Source organism: Rhopalosiphum maidis, chromosome 1 (assembly GCF_003676215.2).
Source record: "Rhopalosiphum maidis isolate BTI-1 chromosome 1, ASM367621v3, whole genome shotgun sequence".
Taxonomy (NCBI): domain Eukaryota; kingdom Metazoa; phylum Arthropoda; class Insecta; order Hemiptera; family Aphididae; genus Rhopalosiphum; species Rhopalosiphum maidis.
Window position 1 is genome coordinate 4,711,791 of NC_040877.1, and position 11,462 is coordinate 4,723,252.

Consider the following 11,462-nt stretch of genomic DNA (forward strand, 5'->3'; position numbering starts at 1 on the left):
CATGGATAAATATATGTGATAATATGTATCATGTATTTCTTATACCGTATGAACTACATTCATTTTAATTTCACAAACAAATGTAATCGTAATAATCTACAAAAAATAAATTAATTAAAATTTCGTTGTATAATTTATTTTTTTCGTTTACTTTATAATTGACATTTATACTTTACATGAATTAAATATTTATATAAAAGATATCGGATTAACTAAATGACTCAGAAATCGACTTAAAACTTCCGACAAGTAAACACCCCCATAATATTACAAAATACACTATGTATGTAAATTTTCACAAAAACTCTTAATTATATTATTTTTCTGTTGTTTTTTTTTAATATTAAATAACAAATAGTTTTACAAATCAACTAGATATAGGCTGCATGAATGTTTAAAATAGATATAATCTGCATTTGTTTTAGATATACAAATCATGCTATTATGTTAAGCTATTTACACTTATTGTACTTGTCGTAGATAATAATCCCAAAAAGACATATTTTTTTTTAAGACTGATATTCTCAGGAAACTCAATTTTAATAAGAAAAAACTTTAAAAATCTAAAAAAATATATGATTATATGAAACATAAAGTGTAAAGTATTTCAGCTTTAAATATTAAAACCAGACTGATTAAGAGCTTATAACGCGCTAGGCATATTATTTTTAATACCTATAACTTAATATTCTCTACATTTAATGTTCTCTTCTCCATAACATAAATGTAAGTGAATCTGCGATTTTAAAATGGGATCCAGATAAAATAATTTCCTTAACGATTTAGGAAAATTATGTACTAACATTAATTCCCTAGTGGCACAATAATTTACGGAAGAACATAATGCTTTTTCAGATTAAACCAATTACCCACAGTAATAGTAAAAAGTAGCATGGGCAATAAGTATCGTAAATTGTGGCACAAAGTTAAACCTATCTAATAAATTGAATTACGTTAAAAATAAAACAAATTAATATTGATTCAAATAAGAAGGAGGAATACAATAACTATAAAAAAGACTAGATGATTTAGTTGTCAAGCAATCATAAATCAACTAATTTTCAATCACTTTATTCATAAAATATTATAATTTACATGATCCGTTGTATGCAAATGTACGAATGTCAAACATAAATACAATTTAAAAAGTTTTTTGTTTTGCTCATATTAATTTATAAATTTTTATATACTCTTTTTAAACAATGAATTTAATTTGTATAAGTTCTTTTTATACCTAACCTAACCTATTTGATATAATATTTAGATAATAAATTTAAATTTGTTGTGGGGTTATACACTTAAATAGATATTTTAAATATTTTCAAGTTCCCAAATGTATTTATATTTTATTTTGCCATTATTCGATTAAATTTTTAATCAAATTTTACTAGAATTCGTTAAGTTTTTTCGTATAAACGAAAAATATACTCTCCCTATATTCTCGTATACTTTATTAAATACTATGTAACATTTACTTCGTGGTAAACACAACATGATAACCACATTATGTACTCAAATATAGTTTAAAACAATTAGATCTATAAACGTGATAAATTGTATGATTTTTTTTTATTCAAAAACACAGCTAAACCTAAAAAATTACTTACAATATTATATCTACGTCGTAAAGTATTATCAACGCATTCCGCAAGTGTTAATATCACCGTTATAACATAAAATATATTTATCAAATCCATAGTTATTATCCGTTAGCCTATATAATAACAAACTATAGAATTCCAACCTAAAGAAGTCTAAGCACATACTTTATGTATATAATACATGTACTCATATTATAGGTAGGTACCAATAAAGTACCTACATTTGATATCCACCATGTTAATTCTAAAGCCGGGCTCACAGCTATATCGTTGTCGTGTTATGTATTGCAAAATTATTACCCGTTATAATTATGGTATCATTCACACCCGTGAATCTGACGCTACGCAAATTCGGAATGGTTTTCTACAGAATAAATTTAAATACGGCAATATATACACTAGGAAAACTACTGAAAACAAAACAAATTCGGCCGCGGCGGCACAAACGCCACTGCGGTGCACATACTATAGTACCTACCTATCTATATAGGGTATAAGCTGCTTCTGGTACGATCGTGAATATTGCCAGGCGCTGCAGTATTATAGTAATTATAAAATTATTATACACAGCTTGCAGAGGAATTTTTTTTTTATCGAACGACGAGTCCACCGCCACCGAGTCTGCAACGATGGTGGTGCGGCGCGCGATCGTCTCGGCGGGCTGTAATGATGGTCATCTGCAACGCCGCGTCCACACAGCGGCGATCTTCACACGCCTGAGGGCAGTGAGTGAGTGCGAGTGTGAGCGTGAGAGTGGCCGCGAACTCCTCACACGGCGGATTAGCGAGCGAGCTAATTATAACGTGTCGGTAACAATATGCCGCTCGCAACAACGGTACCACGGGGACCGGGGTGCCAGAGTGTACTGAGATCGACGAGCGCGGATGGCGCGAAACGCTCGGTGGTACGGAAGTGATAAGGCACGCGCCGCCGCGGGATCCTCGGCGCACGCGCCCCACCGATGTCGCGGGACGGTTCGCGTGTGCTGGCCGCGCGCTCGCGTCGCGTCCCTCGTCGCCGTCGTCGTCGCGTCGTGAATGGGGTGCGCGTTATTGATTACTCTAATAATCCACCGCCGCTCTTGCCGTTAACGGTTGTTCGCCGGTGGGCGATGGCGGGTGAGGAACGACAAAGCACACAGACTCGACAATATTACTCTTTGTGTGCAACGTTATGCGGGCGGGTTAGGGTGCGTACATACAGTAATATATATTATTATGGTACGATGTGGTTTATTTTATTTTTTTTTTCATTCCTCGCATCGCCAACACACCGCCAACCACCCCCAACCCGCCACAACAAACATCGCTCGACATTCGAGATGAACGGCCGCGGAACCTGGGCGGCGGCACGTAGCGAGAGTAAGGCTCGCGCGACTAAACGGCCGTGGTGTCGTTGCGGGTCAACAGCCGACAACTTCTACACGAATGTGTGTGCAGTGTGCACACGCGTAATCGTACCAATTATTATTATTATTTTTATACACAGCATCGTGTAATAATACGTACTGCAGTGGCGTGATTAGATGGAGGAGAGTCAAAACGCTCATGTCCCCCACCCCGTTGGCTGTATTTTGCCAAATATGACAATGTAGAAAAAAAGATATTGACCGCTCTTATAAAAAAAAATCATCTAGAAGAATGAAAGTTTTAGATTTGACACAATAATTATATAATTATATATAAGCTAGTTCCTCATTATAAAATATAATAATAAATTGATATAAATAAAACGTTGTTAAAAATGTTTTTCATTTCAGTAGGATGTATTTAATATTATAAATCTGATCATATAATAAGCATAAAAGTTGCAAACAAAATATATTTAATTTTTATGAGGTTTTTCTTATTCTACATCCCCCTCTTAAATAAATTCTGGCTACACCACTGTGTATATATCTCGTTTCACCGTCGATGTGATTGCCTCTTATCGAAGTCGTTACCTCCGGTCATCGTTTGGATCGTAAACAGCATTTGGACTCTACCTTATTAGTAAGTGCATTACCAGACAGTTGACTACTATCAAAGGCTATATATTTAGACCGACATCTGGGGGTAACCGGGGACCCCAAATACCTTCAAGTTAATGCGTCATAATACTTTTATCATAACATTAACATGAAAAGCAAAAACTAAAAATTATTTTTGTTTTGTTCAAATAAAAGTCCAAAAAGTTTAAGGTAAAAAAAAATATTATCATCGTTGTAATTTATTTTTTTTAACTTTTATACTATCAGATTCTTTCAAACATTAATACTTAATAATTTAATTTCTATGTTTTAAAAGGCCTCATCCTCCAATAGTTTCGCGCTATATGCCACTGCCAATAATATATGTACGATAGATACGATATTATATACGTGCGTGCAATATCCACGTCTTACCTATTGTTGTAGGTCTGTGTAGACATATTTGATAGTATGATGTCTCGTTTACCCACGCAGCACCCGCCCCTTCAAAATTGATGTACACACGCTCCCCAGATACATCCATCTATCCTTCTGCACGTCATCGAAAATATCCTCTTTGGTCGACTTATAAATATATATATATATACTTGACTGGATCAAACAGTAGAGGGGACCAAGGCGTTTTACGATGTTTCAAAGTTTTTACTCTACGTCTACACTCTCACTTTCTCTCTCTTTATTTGTCTCAAGATAAAAAATAATTGTTTACGGCGTAACATTTGTTTGTGTAGTTACTATTAGTCTAAAAATATTTAGGTCATTCCGATGGGGTTAAAAATTTCAAAGTCTGTACTTACAGTATATAGAGCCTTCTTTCGGCCGCAATATCTTTTGTAATATTACGCACGGTAGAACGATTTCATAGAGAAAAAAAATGTCCATAAACGAAAAGAAACAATTTATTCTCTCGACGTGCGTTTTCGGTCGGATAGACATGCGACATGATTGTTATACGTCATGTCTCCATCAAAATATATACGAGACATCATCACTGCAGGTTCGTTTGCGATTTTACGCATGAATAATTCGTTTTTTGTCTTTAATTTTTAGAAACACGAGTTGATTTCAGTATACCAATATAAATGTACATACATATATCATACAAGTACACAGTACAGTGTTATTTTATAAGTGACTGTACATACATAATACATAATGGACTATTCGAAATATGTAACGTGTTATGTATAAAAATACACGATTCCAAAACTTAATAATACTACGTTTATAAAATAAACTATTTTATTTATTTCCATTGTATCGATACCACTTACATAATAGGTTTTAAAAACTTAATATTTTAAAGAGAACCCAGTAAACCTAATTTCAGACTTGGAGGCAAAGTTATCTATATTTATAGTAAGGCAATATAAAATGCATGTGATAATTCAGGCTGTCCATTTAATATACGAAATTATGTAAGCTCACTCCTAAATTACTGAACATTAACAATAAACAAACGGAAACTGAGATTTTCTAAAGCATGATAAATAATTTATTAGAGTTTAGTTACTGTAATTTGTACTGGCTATAATATAGTATATAGTGTATACGGTTACCATAAATAATAATAATAAAATATAATTATCACTTACCGGTATTACAGATACACGGGTGTAAAGGTATTGTGTTACCACATTACGTCTTCGCTGGTGACAAAAATATCTTCAAGTGACAACAGGCCAACTGCTCGTGTAATTTATTATTCAACATTTCTAGAAATATTATAGAATGTATAAAAGCTGATTAATTAGTTGTTAAACAAAGTAAAATGTGATCATAATTTATTTCAAGTTCAAAGCGTAAAATTTCCATTCATAATTTTGAGTTTTCTAATTAAAATAAATTCCGTGAAATATTTTATAAATGAGACAATGGATAAAAAGAGACTACATATCGATCTTAATGTAATCAATAATCATTATACACTTTCTAAACTAAAAGTAATACAATACATAAATAAAAATTTTCATTTAATAATTTCATGATAAGATTAATTATATATAGTTTTAATATTATACTCCATAAAGTACTATTATTGAATAATTTCTTCAATCAAGCCTTTTTTCTTTTTTTTATATATCTAAGAATCTAACTATCATTTATTGTGTTTATTGTAAAAATTGTACACAGATTGTACAAACTAATAAATTACAAAAAAAAATATAATATTATATTAGTAAGTATTTATATAATTAATATTTAATTATATATAGATAAGCATGATACCATTATCAAAATATAGGCAATAGTAATAGTGAAATATTATTGCAATACTTTTGATGTATTTAAAGTTTTGATAACATACAATCAATTTATTCTGCAGTCTTAATCAACAGCGGATTGACTTAAATATCCGGTCCGGGAAATTACTTTGCGACAGACCCACCAATTACCAATTACATCGGCCCAGAGTTATAATACGACTATCGGAACTTTCTGGGTATCCCGGTAGGCCAATCCGCCGCTGGTCTTAAGACTCTTAACAATAAGTTAGTGTGTCAATCAACTATACGGTAAATGTAATCTGTAAAAAAATCTAATCAGAATATAAATTAATATACTAAATAGAAATATTAGATCTATAGATAGACGATAGTAGATTGACATATTATATATTTTCACTATGGAAAAATTATATATAACAAATAATTAAGTAAACTTTATGTTTCTAACAATATATAATGTTTGAAAAACTAAATAGTTTAACAGTAACTTTTCAAAACCAAGTAGAATAAAACTACGTATTCTGGTATTCTTACAGAGTTGGTTTATAATGACTTTATTTAAGAACTATTGACCTATATATTTATATTTGAAATATAAGGCTTCAAAAACTGATAAAATTAAATACTGTGTTAGGTTTTACAAATCCAATATTTAAAAAAAATTTACTAGTTTCTCACATTTAAGTTAATATAATTATTATTTATTACAGACAATAATATACGATACAACTAAAGAAGTAAAGACTACAAATTTAAAGCTAGTTTTTCTTACAGTATAGTGTAATAAACATTTGCATTATTATAATTATTATAATAATTATTATATATATATGATTTGTAAATCTTCTTGTACATAGTTCATAAAACAAAATGTGTAATAAATTATAAAAAAAAACGAAGAAGTTGTTCTGCTGAATATTACATGTTTTGAGTATACTTCGTCATCGAAATCACAATAGCCGACAATAGGCAATATGTTAAATAGGTATTTAAATTTGAATTCAATGATAAACAGTTATGAATAAAAACGATTCTTAGCAAAGACAATCTGTCAGTCTATATTTCTAAGGATTTATTTTAGGCTTATTTTATAATTACGATATATTTTATTTTTGGTAAGAACAGCTTTGTATAGAAAATTAGGAAGCATATTGGAATGTATAATTTTATCAATATACCTAAACCTTGTTTAGTCAAAATTATTTTTAATTTGATTTTAGTGATTACACCAGTCATAGTTCTATACAGTATGACTTAATTTATTATGATCAAGACATAAATCCTTCTTATCCAAAATACTGTAGATATTATTAAATTAAAACGTAATTTTATAATAATTTTATTATATGATATAATCCTTAACGACCATAATACTCGTATATTTATCAGTTATATCTAGATTAAAATAATTATTTAATTTAACTTAATCTTTCATGATCATAAATTTAGTATTTTCTGTGATAATAAGGTACGCATTTATTAAGTAATCAATAAAATAAATACAAAATATTATAAAAATAAAATTTAAAAAAGACCCTACCCTTACTCGGTAAGTAGGTACCGCAGTAAGTACCGCACTACTGTACAGTATAGACTCGAGTAGATCACTGTGATGGGTGTGTCATTATTGAATTATTCATTATACACGATAAGTAAACGATTTTAAGCAGAGATAGTTTATCAGCATGTATGATATATCATACTATAAATATCTATATGGCTATATTTCATAACTGTACGTTATATTTTTGATATTACTATATTAGGTTAAATAATTTATTAACTATTGTCACTGAATTCATTTGGTGAAAATTTCAAATATTTACGGTTATTCGTTTTTTTATTACAACAAAAATCGTTTGAAGAGAAATAGTTATTTTACGGGTGAATATCTTATGTAAAAAAAAATATTTGAACTTTTAACGATCGTAAAAGTTAATGTGACTTTCCAATAAGTAGTAATATTTTTTATCGTAAGATAAAAGGTATAAAGAATTTCGAATTATATTTTCAAATCATATATATATATATAGACAATAGTTTATAAATTTTGTATAACAAACAAATTATTAATTCGAAAATTTTGTCGAGTTTAAAGAATTTGGTTAAAAATTAGAATTTAAGTTTTTTAAAAAAAACGTATGGCTACATATTTTGAATATTTTTTTGGTTAGTAAATGTACAACTTATGAGGAACATTGTACTAAAATTTCAAGCAAATTTACCCAGTGAATATTTTTTATAGACATTTATGAAAAAAAAATTCAAATATTTTGAAAATTCTAGTGTATTATTATATTATGTGTAGAAAATGTTATACAAATTTCAACTATTTAGTTTTTACATGAACTAGGTATTATATTTTAATTTTTAACTTTAGTTATACCATATACCCATATCCCATACCTAAAAAATAATAAATATTATTTGTTTTATCTTGATATATTATATAATACACAGTTTGCTTTAAGTTTTTATTAGATTCCCAGTATTCTCTGACGATTTAAGATAATATATTTATTAATTGATTATTTAGTGTTAGACGTTAGTGTAGTGTCCGCATTAGAAAAGAAATATTTTCTGATTCATTAATTTATAAAAAAAATAAACATACAGATAAACATACGTTTACAAATATAATATTAAATATTATTGCTAAGAAGCATTAAGTAAAAAGATGACCAATATTAAATTTTTTGTATCAACAGATAAGTCAACTGTTATTGTACCTATGCCAATTGGTCATGTGTATATAAAAAAAATGATTATATAATATTTAATCAGTCTTATAACATAAATTTATAGATTTCATAATAGTTACTTGTTTTGGGGATTTAATAGAAGTATATGACAAAGGATCCTGATAACATAAATAAAAGAGCTATTAATCAACTTTTATACAAAGTGCATATAATCATTTAAAAACATTTTTTCGATACTCAAAACATTATTTATTTTACTTCCGATGATTACTCATTGGCTCTCATAATTCTGTATTTAATAAAATAAAAGATATAACTGGGATATTCAATATGAAATACAAATGCCACTATTCTTATACCTTAATTATAGCGAAACAGAAAGTAATACCAAATACATAGTATTACCATGCCATTGTGAAGATTTATCTAGGAACATATTTAATTTTTTTTAGTCATAGTAGTAAAAGACAAAGCCAATACATGCAGTTTCAACTACTTTAACATGTTAAAGTACATAAATTACTGCACCCACCTCAAATGAGGTCGCTATCACTATTTACTTTTACACAAACGATTATTCAAGAGATAAATGCTTTAAACTTATATTTTTCTGAGTATGGGTTTTCAAAAAATTAGTATCAACAGAAAACATAAATTTCCAATTAAATGATCAATTAAAAAAAATTTACACTTTATAAAATAGACTTTAACTAAATTCACTCGAATGAACCAATATTCTCAATTAGAACATGTAGTTATAAAAACTTTAAATGAAAAGACGGATTTGATTTGTACAGAATTATTAGTATGCTATATGAAACAAGATTATGTCATAAAAACTATTACATTAAATTAACAATTAACTTAAATTATAAAAACCAATTTTAAAATTCTTTAACACATAAAAAAGATGTCGAAGTTCTAAATTAAATCAAAACACTTTCTATACAAAAAAGACAAGATTTTTTTAGATGTATTATATTTATCAATACTAATTGTTTACAAATTAAAAAAGGTATGATTTTTAAAATCCAAATACTACCTTTAGTAAATATATTGATACCATCCATACCACTCTCTTTAAATATGAGGGGAAACTTCAATCACATGTTTGTCTCAACAGCTTCATAGAATTGTGAATGAAGATAATAATATGCAAAAAATAGATAATCAATAGTACACTATAGTATTAGTTAGGTTAATCGTTAACGGATGAAATTCAAACTGAAAACCCGACAAACTTTGGTCTTTCATTAAAGAATTAAAGAGTAGTCAATTCCTAGATCTTGCTGTATTTACATAAGTGTTTTATCTTTTATCCCTTCCACATTCAAATGCAAGATGAAATTGTGTAAATAGTAAAATCATATGCATTAAAACTAAATCTAGATATAGATATAAGTAATAACCAGTACAGTAACTGCAACTATTATTGTAATATTATAAATTAATGCTTAAAAAAAAATGAAAACTACTATTTTTTGATAATATAACATACAAATGTATATTATCATTAAATTCTTTGTACCCCTCCAGCAGCCAGAATAAATAATAAGACATAAGGATAGCTTGCATAAAAATCCGACTGTAAATATCACGGGCTTCTATATATATAAATATATTATAATACCATGTATGATAATACTAGATAAGGTACTCTGTATGATAACCATATTCTTACTTTATGTTGCAAACTATATTATAAGCAGCTGATTAAACGACCGCCGTGTTTTCAGTTGACAAAACATTAAATTAAATTCTCTATACAGAACATGGCTAAATACATAAATATATTTAGCCATGATACAGAATGTATTAGGAATAAGTCTGATTATCAGTTATTAACTTTTAAAATAACAAAATAATAATTCTAGAAAATGCATTAAAAATAATTTGTATTTTTTAAAAAGAAACAATTAAATATTAAACATAAATTGGCAATTAATATACTAATATATATTGTTTTAAATAATATTAACAATACAATTACAGTTTTTGTTGGTTCACAAAATCACAGGTTTTAATTTATAAATTATTAATTTAAAAAAATATGTACTACTTATAACACGTCAAATAGGTACTTTATTTGGTATAATATATTTTTGTGACAGGTTACAATAGAAAATTATATTATTGATTATTAAATAAAATTAACTTAGTTAACAGAGGGCGTTTATTAACAACCGTGGAATTTTTTTGTCCAAACAACATAATGCAAACAAATTTTTAAGTATTATTTATATATAATTGTCACCAAAATCTAATTTATGACTATCAAATAAACTTTTTTGAGAGAACATCTATGGACGGTTGCACAAAAAACATCCAATATTTATTTTATTGATCCAATAATTTATTGGCTCCATAAGTTTTATCGATTTAATAAAATATTTTATCGATAAATAAATATTAAAAATTGTTGCACAAATCATTGTTTATATTTGTGAATATAGAATTATATGCAAATTGACATTTTATTCAAAAACAGTAAAAACAAATATCTCAGTATTATGTCGATAAACTTTCATTAATTTTATTTTATTGAACTGATAAAACTTATTGGACTAAAATCGGACTAATAAATTAATGAATCAACAGTGACTAACAGTCGATAACTTATTGATTCAATAAGGTATTATGGCTTTGTGCAACGTATTTTAATTTTTATCGATTCAATAACTCAATTTATTGAAACAATATAGTTTTGTGCGACAGGCTATTAGTATTTCAAAAATATAATTTTAAAGGTAAGTAATGTTTTGTTAAAATTATTATTTTAGATGTTAAAGGCGAGGTAATAGAAGTAAAATTACTTGTAAAATCATTAAGGTTGCTCAAGGGTGACTTGGAAGTTGGAACCATAAAGATAAAAGCTCTGAGATCCGAGAAAAGCTTATTGAACGATATTCTTTAATTATAATATTATTTATTTATTTGTCATTTGAAGGAAAAATACAAACTT

General features: G+C 27.9%; 1 protein-coding gene across 3 annotated transcripts in view; it reads right to left on the bottom strand.

Moving 5' to 3' along the window:
- The window catches only part of LOC113549757, a 30,745-nt gene extending 19,336 nt beyond the window's left edge, over positions 1-11,409 (bottom strand). Inside the window, exons 1-2 of one of the 3 annotated variants that reach the window (XM_026951219.1) lie at positions 11,314-11,409; positions 5,166-5,285 (exon numbers count right to left, since the gene is read on the bottom strand). The gene's annotated coding sequence lies outside the window, so the exon portion shown is untranslated. Of the gene's footprint in view, positions 1-2,079; positions 2,451-5,165; positions 5,286-9,542; positions 9,750-11,313 lie in introns of those variants that run through there. The other 2 variants (XM_026951220.1, XM_026951218.1) reach the window with 2 other exon arrangements.
- Positions 11,410-11,462: the final 53 nt, after the last annotated feature.